This window comes from Ascaphus truei, chromosome 15 (genome assembly GCF_040206685.1).
Source record: "Ascaphus truei isolate aAscTru1 chromosome 15, aAscTru1.hap1, whole genome shotgun sequence".
NCBI classification, from domain to species: domain Eukaryota; kingdom Metazoa; phylum Chordata; class Amphibia; order Anura; family Ascaphidae; genus Ascaphus; species Ascaphus truei.
In genome coordinates this window covers 15,435,831-15,450,830 of record NC_134497.1, presented here as the reverse complement: position 1 = coordinate 15,450,830, position 15,000 = coordinate 15,435,831, and the positions used below count along the sequence as shown (strand labels likewise).

The 15,000-nt window shown below is 44.6% G+C and overlaps 1 protein-coding gene across 1 annotated transcript in view; it reads left to right on the top strand.

Moving 5' to 3' along the window:
- MMP24 (matrix metallopeptidase 24) overlaps positions 1-15,000 on the top strand; it is a 107,157-nt gene that overhangs the window by 3,642 nt on the left and 88,515 nt on the right. The gene's annotated exons all lie outside the window — the stretch shown is intronic.

Here is a 15,000-nt window from a genome sequence, read left to right as displayed (position 1 = left end):
GTGGCCTCCAGCCTTTTACTGCCAACCCTCCCTGGAAAGAGCGTTAGATGTTTGCCGGCATGTTAATTGCATTCCCTAGATGTCACAAGTGCTGGCACCTGACAGTGGTGTCCTTCATAACACCCAGAGGACACCACCAAATTGTCGCTCATTTCTAGGGGGTTATCCGAGTGCCAGGGAACGTGTTCTGAGGACGCCCTCTTGTCTTGGTGGTGCTATCCAGGGACACTTCGCGTAGATGTGACACAAGTGATCACGTGGTTGTCATACCGGAAAGCCCATGACACACCAGTGCCACAGACCTGACAATGAACGGGTTGACACTCATTGGACCATTTTCTACAGATATAAATGATATTTGTGCTGGAAACATAGGAAGGAGAAGGAGCGGCTCAGTGAGTAAAAAACACTGAGTTTGAAGCAGGGGAGCCTGGTTCAATTCCCGGTGTCGGCTCCTTGTGACCTTGGGCAAGTCACTTTACCTCCCTGTGCCTCAGGCACAAAAACATAGATTGTAAGCTCCACGGGGCAGGGACCTGTGCCTGCAAAATGTCTCTGTAAAGCGCTACGTAAAACTAGCAGCGCTATACAAGAACAGGCTATTATTATTAAGGGGGAGCGGCTTTCTAAAATAAAGACAATTTTCATTTAAAAAAAAAGTGGAATTGTCAATAAAAAATAAGTAGTAGTAATCTGGATGGAAAAAAAAATTGAGTACACTTTGACCACTGCCCTAGGCTTCGATGCACGAAACCAAGCTGAGTAACACTGGGTTAACGTTACTTTATGTATGTATATCTCTATATAGCGCCACAGCTATACCCAGCGCTTTCTTTAGGGAAAGTATAGTACAATAAGTGCAACCAGCAAAATCAGCAAAATCAGGCAATAGGAAAGGAAATCCCTGCCCCACAGAACTTGCAATCTAACCAGTGTTCAGTTTATTATTATTTAGAGGAGATTACTATTACTGCATTACTATTAACGTGTTAACTTAGGTTTGCTGCACATATTACCGCGCTCCTCCCGATAGAAGCTTGCTGCTGGTAAACAGGTAGGCCTCACATATAGAAAAACTAATGAAAAACTGAGCTGAACCCCTGAAAGAGGGAGGGAGGAGGAAAGGGGAGAAGGGGAGAAGGGGAAGGGAAGGAGGGGAAGAGGGAAGGGGAAATAGGCTCAGACAGGAAGTCCCTATGCCCTCGCCTATCACCGGAGAATCTAATTGTGTCCACAATTTAACTGTGAAAATACAGAAATAGATAGGAAGCGACAGAATCCCTAACACGTAAGTACTGCAAATTCATTTAAAACGACCATTTAAAGAATACGCCAGATAAAGGTGGATATGTTATAAAAATCCTATACGCATAATATTACTCTAGGGTGCACTAATTACGATCACTCGATTGTCTGTTCCTTTATTTTGGCCCTAGTCGGAGGTATTTCTAGGACATTAGACTATCTGTGCTTCAGTTGATACTGTATGTCTCAGTGGTTACCATCCTGCCATGACAGCAGCCACTACCTGTGCCTCTGTTGTCCTTTTCCTTGATTCTTTTATCCGAGCCAATTTTGCCGGCGGCCATTCACCGCATGCATTTTTGAGGTTATAGGATTTTTATGACATATCCACCTTTATCTGGCGTATCCTTTATCGCCAGGTGGGTTCATGTTTTTGTGTCTTGTGGTCCCATTTATTTTATCGGTCCAAGGACCAATTAAAATGGTCGTTTTAAATTAATTGGCAGTACTTACGTGTTAGGGATTCTGTCGCTTCCTATCTATTTCTGTATTTTCACAGTTCAATTGTGGACACAATTAGATTCTCAGGTGATAGGTGAGTGCATGTTATAGAGACTTCCTGTCTAAGCCTACTTTCCCCCCCTCCCCCTTCCCCCCTCCCCTTTCCCACCTCCCCTTCCCCACCTCCCCTTCCCCTTATAACGCTTTGGCCAAAGGGTTTAACAAAATTACCCTTATTCATGAGATCACTATTTTATTTTAGTCTAATTGGTAGGAGCGCAGGGATCGTTCTTTTTGTTTAACTTAGGTTTACGTCAGGTTAAATAGCCCAACTGACCTTAGTGCTTTTGAGATTTAAAATAAGTAATCGGGCACTCTTATGTAGCTGGATAAATGGATAATTAATATGCAAGTGCCAAAAATATAAGTGCAAACTCAGCAGTTATAGTGAATAAATGACTTGTGAATCAAGTGATCAATTACAACACAATAGTGATTACATACATGGTGAAAAATGATTACAGGCATACCCCGCATTAACGTACGCAATGGGACCGGAGCATGTATATAAAGCGAAAATGTACTTAAAGTGAAGCACTACCTTTTTCCCACTTATCGATGCATGTACTGTACTGCAATCGTCATATATGTGCATAACTGATGTAAATAACGCATTTGTAACAGGCTCTATAGTCTCCCCGCTTGCGCACAGCTTCGCTACAGGTAGGGAGCCGGTATTGCTGTTCAGGACATGCTGACAGGCGCATGCGTTAACTGCCGTTTGCCTATTGGGCGACATGTACTTACTCGCGAGTGTACTTAAAGTGAGTGTCCTTAAAGCGGAGTATGCCTGTATATATAAAACCTCCACCAATTGATGATATGGGAATAATGTGCTAATAATTGACACGCAGCACTAAAACCCTCTAAAAGACGGTTCCTCGGTCTCTGCAAATCTCGGTGACTTCCAGGTGAGGGGAGTGCATGATATTCACAGCAAGTATATGAAAATGACAATAATAGTGCGATATAAGGTCTAATATCGCATTGGTCGAACTATTGTGTGTTTGTATCTTGTTCATATTCTTGCTGTGAATATTCTGCGTTCCCCTCACCTGGGAGTCATTTAGTGCATTTGAACCTTAGCTCTCGGCCAAAATGTATTTAAGTGTTAAATCCTTTTTTTAATGTGCCCCTTAATTGCAACAAATAATATGATACAATATGGACCACTTCTTTCATTTCTAGCAGCGGTGCGCAATCTTTCTCGCGTGCGCCCCCCTTCCTGCTTCCCTCCCTGCTCGTGCCCCTCCTCACTTACTCTGGTTTTCCGGCGTCGCCGAAGAGAAGGTAAGTGAATACGCAGAGGCCTCATGCGATCCCCCTGGCATTAATTTAAATGCCTTGGGGGAAGAGCACGGGGCCTCTGCAACCGCTGTGCCCCCCCTGAATAATCTTGCGACCCCCATGGGGGGTCGCGCCCCCCAGTTTGCGCACCGCTGTATCTAGACCATACAGTTCAAACGATATCATTAGCCATTTTTACAAACTTTCAGGAAACTTCTGTAAAGAATGACGTGAAAACCGAGATGTGCTTTTTATCTGGGAATAAGATGACTAAACAATGAGGTGATGTCATCAATCAATAATGACATCAATTTATCCAACTCCGAGCATCATGTTTCATTTCAGCTGGGAAGGAATGTAGCATGAAAAGTACTGACTAATGCACTGAACAGATCTTACTCAAATATTATAGATCGGCTCTGCACGTGCACTCTTGATACGTGGTCATCTTTACAATTTGATTTTGAACCTACTCCAATATACATTGGCGTCGGTGTGTCTGTGGCGCAGGCGTGGCCGTGAGGTCACGGGGCAGGTTCGTCGTCATTGGCCGAAAACGCTTACGTGACGCGGCCGTCGCACGAAAAAAAAACCGAAAGAATTTCTGTTCAAAAATGTGCTGCGCCGCCGCGCTTCCTCGCGTGCGCGTTCGCGCGCACTATGGCCGGCCCGATAGAGCTCCTGTATTATGTTTGCGTCACCGTCGCTCGCACTATTCTCGCAGCCTTAGGGTGGAGTTAGATTTGCATATTGATGCCGGTCTATCTAAATACCAGTTGTGACAAAATAACAACTTTGACCCTACATTTGACCTGTGATACATAGAGTTCATTGAGTGTATCTGCCCAATTCTTGATGTCTTATCATATTAATGATATATACTGTATTGGCTTGACAGCCAATCTTATTAATTATAAGAAGAGTTTTATACAGCTCTGCCAATACACCCAGCACTGTACATAGAATGTTACAGGCACAACGACTGGGATCCACTGAAGGCCGTTATATCTGCCATTGATGCCATATGCGCTAAGGTTTGTATATGTACGGTATGCTTGCACAGACTTTCTTTGCATGCGGTTCTTTGGCAATACTGCAGGAAAACCTGGAACCGTCACTGTCGCAATTTCCTGAAAAAAGACCCCAAATCCACATGCCGATAGTGTAGGTTTTCCGGCGTCGCCGAAGAGAAGGTAAGTGAATACGCAGAGGCCTCACGCGATCCCCCTGGCATTAATTTAAATTCCTTGGGGGAAGAGCGCGGGGCCTCTGCAACCGCTGTGCCCCCCCTGAATAATCTTGCGCCCCCCAGTTTGCGCACCGCTGTATCTAGACCATACGGTTCAAACGATATCATTAGCCATTTTTACAAACTTTCAGGAAACTTCTGTAAAGAATGACGTGAAAACCGAGATGTGCTTTTTATCTGGGAATAAGATGACTAAACAATGAGGTGATGTCATCAATCAATAATGACATCAATTTATCCAACTCCGAGCATCATGTTTCATTTCAGCTGGGAAGGAATTTAGCATGAAAAATACTGACTAATGCACTGAACAGATCTTACTCAAATATTATAGATCGGCTCTGCACGTGCACTCTTGATACGTGGTCATCTTTACAATTTGATTTTGAACCTACTCCAATATACATTGGCATCGGTGTGTCTGTGGTGCAGGCGTGGCCGTGAGGTCACGGGGCAGGTTCGCCGTCATTGGCGCACTATGAAATTATTACATGAATACCATGAAATTATTACATTATTCTATGGCAGGGATGTTGAACTTCAGTCCTCAAGAAAAAAAGACATACGTCCATCAAGTTCAGCCTATGCTAGACGACAGATACTTTATCCTATATTTGTACTTACAGTATATTGATCCAGAGGAAGTCAAACACAAAACCCCAGTGATACATCATCTAATGATATCTCATAAGGGGAAAAATACATTCCTTCCTGACTCCAAATATTGGCAATCACATTACTCCCTGGATCAACATCCTTCCCATGTTTACTTATTTGGTATATCCTTGTATACCTTTCCTTTTTAAAAAGAAGTCCAACCTTTTTTTTAACATATCTATTGTATCTGCCATCCCAGTCTCCATGGGTAATGAATGCCACATTGTAACTGCCCTTACTGTAAAGGGTTGGAAGTGAAGTTCTGAACCACTTCCACTTGGAACAGTAATTATCACACTGGGTGCCCCCCATCTGCTCATTTGCTATTTTGTCTATAGCAATTAACCTAAGAAGCAAGGATCTAACTGTGTCTATGTTAAGCGCATCTCAGTCCAGCCACTTCATCATAATTGCTTTTCTTGCTATTAAAAGGATCAGTTCCGTTGGAAGAATCGCTTTTCTGTTTTGGTTAATTTTAATTGTCCAAGGTTCAGTGTTGGCGCATAGCATGGGAAGTGGGTGAGTGCTTTTCCCATGTCACTTTTATTATGTAAGTCATTCTTAAGGAGGGGGTGGAGAGGGGGGGTTAGGTGTGTTGGGGTTGTGTGGGGTTGGTTGAGAGGCGTAGGTGCCCTTGGGTGGAGGAGGGGTAGGTGTGTTGGCGTTGTGTGGGGGGGAGGGGATTGAGAGGGGTAGGTGCCCTTGGGTGGAGGAGGGGGGTAGATGTGTTGGGGTTGTGAGGGGGTGGTTGAGAGGGGTAGGGTCCCTTGGGTGGAGGAGGGGGGTAGATGTGTTGGGGTTGTGAGGGGGTGGTTGAGAGGCGTAGGTGCCCTTGGGTGGAGGAGGGGTAGGTGTGTTGGCGTTGTGTGGGGGGGAGGGGATTGAGAGGGGTAGGGTCCCTTGGGTGGAGGAGAGGGGGTAGATGTGTTGGGGTTGTGTGGGGGTGGTTGACAGGGGTAGGTGCCCATGGGTGGAGGATTGAGGGGAGGCACACCCTTTGTGTGCTGTAGAGATTAGTAACACATTGCCCATAAATGCCTTACTAACCTCTGTGGTATGAAAGGGGGGTAGTAAGGGTAGTATTAGTGATTTTTTTTTTAACCCTTTCTATCCTTTAGTGGCCAGCGAGTCGTAATTATGATGAACTGTTTATTACCTATTCTATGTTGGCTTTACTCATATTAAATATGTATATAGTGGCCATGATTTGCATAGTCAGGATAACCCCCCAATGCCGGGATTAGGTGATAACATTTGGCAATTTTTTTTCTGTCTGTCGATATCAGAGTTTAATGAATAGAAAGTTAATAAGCAATTTAGTGCTAATTACTCCTCATTGCCATAGTAAAAAAAAAACCCTGTTATCACGGCTTTGCTGCCGGCGATAGGGCCTTAGTGAGAAGGTTGATAAATACAATCGCCGTTGAACACTGCGAATGCCAATTCTTTCAATTTTGCAACCATGGTGAATTTAATAAACAAGTCCCTGCAATGAAGAGCTTACAATATAATAGTGATACAAAGAGATTCCTCAGCACACTAACACACAATAATAATACAAAATAATAATAATAAAAGAGAAACTGGGTCCAGGTAATGCAAATTCAAGCTTTCACTAAACACAAGAAAGACCTTGTCAGTTTGTAATGCTGCTGCTGCTTCATTAAAGCTGCAGTTCAGTCAATATCCTGCATGTGTGATTTTTTTAATAAATCAGTTCTGTAGTAAGAAACAATACTTTTAGCATTTTCTGTTTTAAAAACAACAACTTTGAAAGACCAATTTTCTTGTATTCTATTTTAACAAGCATGCTTGTTCCTATAGCAACCATTTACATTCCCCATATTTAAAGATGTCGCCAAACTTTGACGATCAATAGATGGAGAACGAATTGACCGGCAGCTATGCAGTTTTTTTTTAGGTAATTAGAGATTGCCCACATGAAACTATTGAAGTAAAAAAATAAAAAAAAAATTAAAAAAACTGAACTGCAGCTTTAATTAAATGACTTCCTCACCAACAGTCATATCGAAATCTATAGTAAAAATAGAAGGAACATCCTGATAGTGTGATAGATTTGGGAATTAACAAGGGCAGTACAAAGGACTCAGGGCCATCCCTTAAGGTTGGAGGAAAGGAGATTTCACCAGCAACAAAGGAAAGGGTTCTTTACAGTAAGGGCAGTTACAGTGTGGTATTCATTACCCATGGAGACTGTGATGGCAGATACAATAGATTTGTTCAAAAAAAGGTTGGACATCTTTTTAGAAAGGAAAGGTATACAGGAATATACCAAATAAGTAAACACGGGAAGGATGTTGATCCAGGGAGGAATCTGATTGCCAATTCTTGGAGTCAGGAAGGAAGTTATTTTTCCCCTTATGAGATATCATTGGACGATATGACACGGGGGTTTGTGTTTGCCTTTCTCTGGATCAATATACTGTAAGTACGGATATAGGATAAAGTATGTTGTCTAAATTTAGCATAGGTTGCACTTGATGGACCTATGTCTTTTTTCAACCTCATCAACTATATAACTATGTAACTACTATGTAACTATGTAACTGCTCTTTAGAAAGAGGTATTCAAAAGTAGATATGAAAGCAATTAAACCTTAAGTGCAGAAATGTAGCCACTTCTTGAGACTACAATACATCTTGAGAGGGTCATAAATAAAAAGTAACCTGAATTCACTGTTATTTAGTCATTTAAAAAAACCACACACACAGTCGTTAAACAATCTTTGTAAAATAATTGTTTTTACTATGATTTGAATTATATAATTGAAATAAATTGTTCGCACAGTGTCAATAAGAGGTTATATCCCAAGCAAACGCCATGGCTTATTACTCCCCAAGGTTGCGTCCATAGACACAGCAGCCGTGCGGCGGAGTGTGGAGGCGCGTGGAGGATGAGGGAAAGCAGGTGCTTTCCCTGGCCTTCGTTCGTGTGCGTGCCTATGGGCGGGCCAGTGACGTCACGGAGCTGGTTCGCCCTCATTGGGCGAACCGTTCACGTGACCGCCCGATCGTGTGAAAAAAATCAGTTTTGATTGACTTCACGCGCGTCGCGCGCCCTCCCGCTTTCGCCCGTACGCTGTATACACGCGATCACTGCCTTTAGGCAGTCTGATCGCGCAGCATGCGGACGCGTCGGCGCGGTCTGCCCTTCTATGGATGCAGCCTAAGGCAAGGCAACTCCAGTCCTCATGGGCCACCAACAGAATATCCCTGCTTTAGCGCACAGGTGGGTCAATCACTGGCTCAGTCATGGACTGAGCCAACTGTGCTGAAGCAGGGATCTCCTTAACTCCTCACCTGTTGGTGACCCACCCCTGCCATAAGGTGTTGTATTTCCACAGGATACTGGGGATCTGTCATCCCTTCTTGCTCTAAAACTGGTCACATTAATAATAATAGCATGTTCTTGTATAGCGCTGCTAGTTTTACATAGCACTTTACAGAGATGTTGCAGGCTCCCTGCCCCGTGGAGCTTACAATCTGTTTTTGGTGCCTGAGGCACAGGGAGATAAAGTGACTTGCCCAAGGTCACCGGGAATTGAACCAGGTTCCCCTGCTTCAAACTCAGCGCCAGTCAGTGTCTTTACTCGCTGAGCCACTCCTTATATGACTCGTTATAGCATAGTTCGGCAGTGATGTTATTTTTTGTGAATATATTTTTGGGCTTCCTAGTTAGAATAGTTTAGATGAGTGACCACTTAACGGGAGATAGTCATCATTCTGAAAACAGACTTCATTGGTAAACTCTAAGACATAAAATATGAATTCATAAATAAAAAAAGACCAACTTTGCTTAGGACCTTTGGTTCAAAACTGCTACAGTACGTACTTCTTTGTGAAACAGAATATGTTGCTACTGAATCTGAGTAAATATATTAGGTCATTCTCCCACAAGACCTTACTTGTACTCTCGACTGTACTATGAACTCATGCCAGTGTGGTTCATAAATAGGATGGCATCAGATTTCCTGTTCTGGGTATTATCTTAGATTGTGCTAGCCTTGTTTTACAACAGTAATGGAGCTTTATATTCTAGTGATCATTAAATATATAACTATTCTGGGGGCCATTCACATTTACCCACATACAGTCATGTGAAAAAGAAAGTACACCCTCTTTGAATTCCATGGTTTTACATATCAGGACATAATAACAATCATCTGTTCCTTAGCAGGTCTAAAAATTAGGTAAATACAACCTCAGATGAACAACAACACATGACATATTACACCGTGTCATGATGTATTTAACAAAAATAAAGCCAAAATGGAGAAGCTATGTGTGAAAAACTAAGTACACCCTTACTGCTTCCATAGGAATTAAGATGCTAAGTAGCAGACAGGTGCTGCTAATCAAATGCCCTTGATTAATTGATCATCAGCAAGTGTGACCACCTCTATAAAAGCCAAAGTTTTAGCAGTTTGCTGGTCTGGAGCATTCAGGTGTGTATTAACACAATGCCAAGGAGGAAAGACATCAGCAATGATCTTAGAGAAGCAATTGTTGCTGCCCACCAATCTGGGAAGGGTTATAAGGCCATTTCCAAACAATTTAATGTCCATCATTCTACAGTGAAAAAGATTATTCAAAAGTGGAAAACATTCAAGACAGTTGCCAATCTTCCCAGGATTGGACATCCCAGCAAATTCACCCCAAGGTCAGACCGTGCAATGCTCAGAGAAATTGCAAAATACCCAAGAGTTACACCTCAGACTCTACAGGCCTCAGCATGTTAAATGTTAAAGTTCATGACAGTACAATTAGAAAAAGACTGAACAAGTATGGTTTGTTTGGAAGGGTTGCCAGGAGAAAGCCTCTTCTCTCTAAAAGAGCATGGCAGAACGGCTTAGGTTTGCAAAGTTGCATCTGAACAAAACACAAGACTTCTGGAACAATGTCCTTTGGACAGACGAGACCAAAGTGGAGATGTTTGGCCATAATGCACAGTGCCCCGTTTGGCGAAAACCAAACACAGCATATCAGCACAAACACCTCATACCAACTGTCAAGCACGGTGGTGGAGGGGTTTTGATTTGGGCTTGTTTTTGCAGCCACAGGACCTGGGAACCTTGCAGTCATTGAGTCGACCATGAACTTCTCTGTATACCAAAGTATTCTAGCGTTAAATGTGAGGCCATCTGTCCGACAGCTAAAGCTTGGCCGAAATTGGGTCATGCAACAGGACAATGATCCCAAGCACACCAGCAAATCTACAACGGAATGGCTGAAAAAGAATAGAATCAAGTGTTGCAATGGCCCAGTGAAAGTCCAGACCTCAACCGGATTGAAATGCTGTGGCTGGACCTTAAGAGAGCTGTGCATAAACAAATGCCCGCAAACCTCAATGAACTGAAGCAACGTTGTAAAGAAGAGTGGGACAAAATTCCTCCACAACGATGTGAGAGACTGATAAAGTCGTACAGAAAACGATTACTTCAAGTTATTGCTGCTAAAGGTGGTTCTACAAGCTATTGAGTCATAAGGTGTACTTAGTTTTTCACACATGGCTTCTCCATTTTGGCTGTATTTTTGTTAAATAAACCATGACACGGTGTAATATGTCCATGTGTTGTTGTTCATCTGAGGTTGTATTTACCTAATTTTAAGACCTGCTAAGGAACAGATAGATGATTGTTATTATGTCCTGATATGTAAAACCATGGAATTCAAAGAGGGTGTACTTTCTTTTTCACATGACTGTACTGTATATGTTGTATACTAGATTGCAAGTCCTTGTGTTGTCGTTCTCTTGCCCTGAGTATTGTCCTGGCAAGAACCAGGCTGGGGTCAGACAACACAGAGTAATATGCGTCTTTTGATACTTTATTTATGCAGAACACAATAATTACATACAGGGGCCCTCGTACTCGGAGGACCCTGAACAACACATATCACAAGGAGAGACTAAGGTGGTGATACCTCACTGCATAATTGTCCCACAATATCTCTTACTTGGTCCCGGTGGCCCCCGATGCTAACTAAAGGGCCACTGTTGGTGCCGGCACAGTGTTGGAGCTTGTGTAGTATATGTTGGTATTATAGGTGAAGACCTGTTATTTTGTAAAGAGTGGTGTAAGCGGTGTACAATGAAAAGGATACTGCAAAATAGTTGGGGTGGTTCCGCGTGGCCTGCTCACTGCTTTGGGACCCCCAGGATTACGTGGGTTCCCTTTACACAAATTGAGCACTTTCCGGAAACGGTTTAGTTATCAGTACGTGCTGCTCTGTCCGACTCATTCACGTGGGAGGGAACGACGTGGCGGCGGTGCGGTCTGTTGACGTAATAGAGGCCATTAAAGGCCATGGCACTTAACATTCGGGATGCACATTGATACCCTGACATCCAAGACCTATGCCAAACTAGGGCTACTTTACAGGAACAAATCCTCCCTAAGTCTCCTGGTCAGAAAGCGTATCGCACAGCAGATGATAATGCCAATTATTGACTATGGAGACATAGTATATGGCTCGGCACCTCAAACCCACCTTAGCAAACTTGACACCCTCTACAATTCAATTTGTCGTTTTGTTCTCCAATGCAACTATAACACACATCACTGCGAAATGCTCAAAGAACTAGATTGGTTAACACTAGAGTCTAGGCGCAAAGTTCACCTTTCCTGTCTTGCCTTTAAATTCTTCATGGGCAAGCGACCCAGCTAACTGAACAAGCTCCTCACCCCTACCACCTGCAGCACTTATCACCTGAGATCAGACTCCAAAAGACTGTTCATGGTCCCAAGGCTCAACAAAGTATCCGGCCGTTCCTCCTTCTCCTTCCGTGCACCCCAAAACTGGAACAACCTACCAGAGACTCTCATATCCACCACCAGTTTAAGTTCTTTCAAATCTAAGGCTGTCTCACATTTTAACCTGGTCTGTAACTGTTTCATTCGCCGGTAATATATATTTTCTTTAACTGTGCACGCAATGTCTTGTATATAATGTATACCCTGTTCATTTATGTAACTGTATTTGTAACCATGTACTATTTGTTTTACTCTGTGCCCAGGACATACTTGAAAATGAGAGGTAACTCTCAATGTATTACTTCCTGGAAAAATATTTTTATAAATAAATAGCACAGATGTTCGCTCACTGACCGGCGGTGCAAGTTGTGTGGTCTGACATTGTCTACAGGCAGTCCTGGCGTGGCGCAAAGTTGCCGCGCGCAGTAGGCAGGGCACAGAAAAAGGTGAATAGAGTAGTGGGCAAGTTTGTTGCGCAGTGCGGGAGCTGGGGGATCAGACACCCGGATTTCGATGCTAGCGCAGGTGGGCTGCTTAGGGCGGGTGGGGTCCATTTGTCAGAGATCGGGATAGACCTTTTTAACATCGGTTTGCAAGAAGGATTGGAGAGGGTCCTGGCGTGGTTGGCGGAACAGGCCCAGTTTAAGGGGCCCGTCTGTGTCGGCTCTTGGCGGGTAGGTGCCTGTTCCTGCCTGACTAGGATCTGGGCGGTTTGAGCCCGGGGGGAGTACGAGTGAGCGAGGTGATCTATCCATGACGTCAAGAACCCGCTCCCGCAGGGGACACGAGGTCAGCGGCGTGAGGGGCCGGCTGACCCTCCCCTCCCCCTCCTGGAAAAGGAGCACCCTGGCGGGGTGTGGCATTTACCCCTCTTAGTTTTATGTATAAATAAATAGCCGCGGCCATTTTTGCCTCCATTTCCCGTTTCCTGTCTTTATTCCGGTGTTATATGTGGGTACGAGGCGGGGGGAGAGGGGAACCACATGGCAGCCTCCCTGGTCAAGGCTCTGCACTGCATCTCTTGCCAGGCTCCTCTGGACAGGCACTCCCTCTCTCTGGTACTCCCTCATTACATGCTGCTCCCATCTCTTGCCAGGCTCCTCTGGACAGGCACTCCCTCTCTCTGGCACTCCCTCATTACATGCTGCTCCCATCTCTTGCCAGGCTCCTCTGGACAGGCACTCCCTCTCTCTGGCACTCCCTCATTACATGCTGCTCCCATCTCTTGCCAGGCTCCTCTGGACAGGCACTCCCTCTCTCTGGCACTCCGTCATTACATGCTGCTCCCATCTCTTGCCAGGCTCCTCTGGACAGGCACTCCCTCTCTCTGGCACTCCCTCATTACATGCTGCTCCCATCTCTTGCCACCTCTCTTTTGTTATGTCATACTTCTAGTGTCCTATGATCTTAGTCCTTTCAGTGTCTCCCAGCCATTGGCCGGATTGCCTGTCCATCAACATGCTTAGAGGTATCCTTAGTGACGTCCCAAACCTCTACAATATAATGTTCACATAACCACATCTGCTCTTTTTTGTTTTTTAACTTGCTCAACCCCACAAGGGATCCCTGTCTGAGCCTGACCCTGATAAGGTTCCTTAACGTTCAGTGATGTCAGAAAGTGGGCGGTGTTAGCAGCCATTTTAAATTAGGCGTTGGACTTATGTGTCAGTAATAAAACACAATAAAAAAAAGTGAGCATGAAAAAAAACCGGAGAAGCAAAAACAGACACAGTATTGTGATGTTGGAATGTGATCAGATAAAAACAAATTACACGTACAGGGGGAATTGCACCTTTAAAACTAGTTAGGGTTGATGATGTTTAAAACTAAATGCTATTTTAGCAGTAAAATGGCCTCCCCTTTTTTGGGTGGGGAGAGAGGGGTTTATTGGCTGAACCAGGAGTTGCTCTGGGACAATCCACGATGTGCCAGGGATCCCCCAGATTCAGGCGATTCTCTCCGCTGTGCAAGAATACTTACTCAGCAGACACAATATGGCCTACAAACCCAGCCTAGCTCCGGGCGTCCAATAGAAGGCCGCCACGTCACGGCAATATGACGTCACAACTTTTTATTTGGCGATCTCATGTGTTACACACAGGCACATAAAAACGACAAATATCGCTGGAACTGGGGGTCCCCGGGGGGTTGAACGACCACCGATCATCTCTGGAGCACCCACTAGTTCAAGACACAAAAAAAAAGGGTGGTGGGGGGGGGGGGGAATTGCTTCTTCAATTTATTCTAATGTCTTCACTTTGTGTGACATTTTGTAAAATTGTCAGAAGTGCAATTAACACGGGTTGCGTGTGCAGCACGACTATAGGCATACCCCGCATTAACGTGCGCAATGGGACCGGAGCATGTATGTAACACAGGCATACCCCGCATTAACGTGCGCAATGGGACCGGAGCATGTATGTAACACAGGCATACCCCGCATTAACGTGCGCAATGGGACCGGAGCATGTATGTAACACAGGCATACCCCGCATTAACGTGCGCAATGGGACCGGAGCATGTATGTAACACAGGCATACCACGCATTAATGTACGCAATGGGACCGGAGCATGTATGTAACACAGGCATACCCCGCATTAACGTGCGCAATGGGACCGGAGCATGTATGTAACACAGGCATACCCCGCATTAACGTGCGCAATGGGACCGGAGCATGTATGTAATGCGAAAATGTACTTAAAGTGAAGCCCTACCCTTTCCCCACTTATCGATGCATGTACTGTACCGCAATCGTCATATACGTGCATAACTGGTGTAAATAACGCATGTGTAACAGGCTCTATAGTCTCCCCGCTTGCGCACAGCTTCGGTACAGGTAGGGAGCCAGTATTGCTGTTCAGGACGTGCTGACAGGCGCATGCGTGAGCTGCTGTTTGCCTATTGGGCGCTATGTCCTTACTCGCGAGTGTACTTAAAGTGAGTGTCCTTAAACCGGGGTATGCCCGTACATTGTTTCATCCCTGCAAACATTTTGGAAAATACACTCCTCTGTGTGTGTGTTTTGAACGTGAGAAAGATTCCCATGGAAGGGCGGAGAAGAATCTTACACGGATGTGTCACTGTCCACAATATTGTGCACAGTAACTCAATACAAGGACCGCACACCGTACCACTGGATAAGCCACAGCTTCACAGGACACCTTAAAGCAAGGGGGTTGGCGCAAGAGTTTTTTTGGGGGGCGTGGCGGTTAGAGGCCCCGCGCTCTT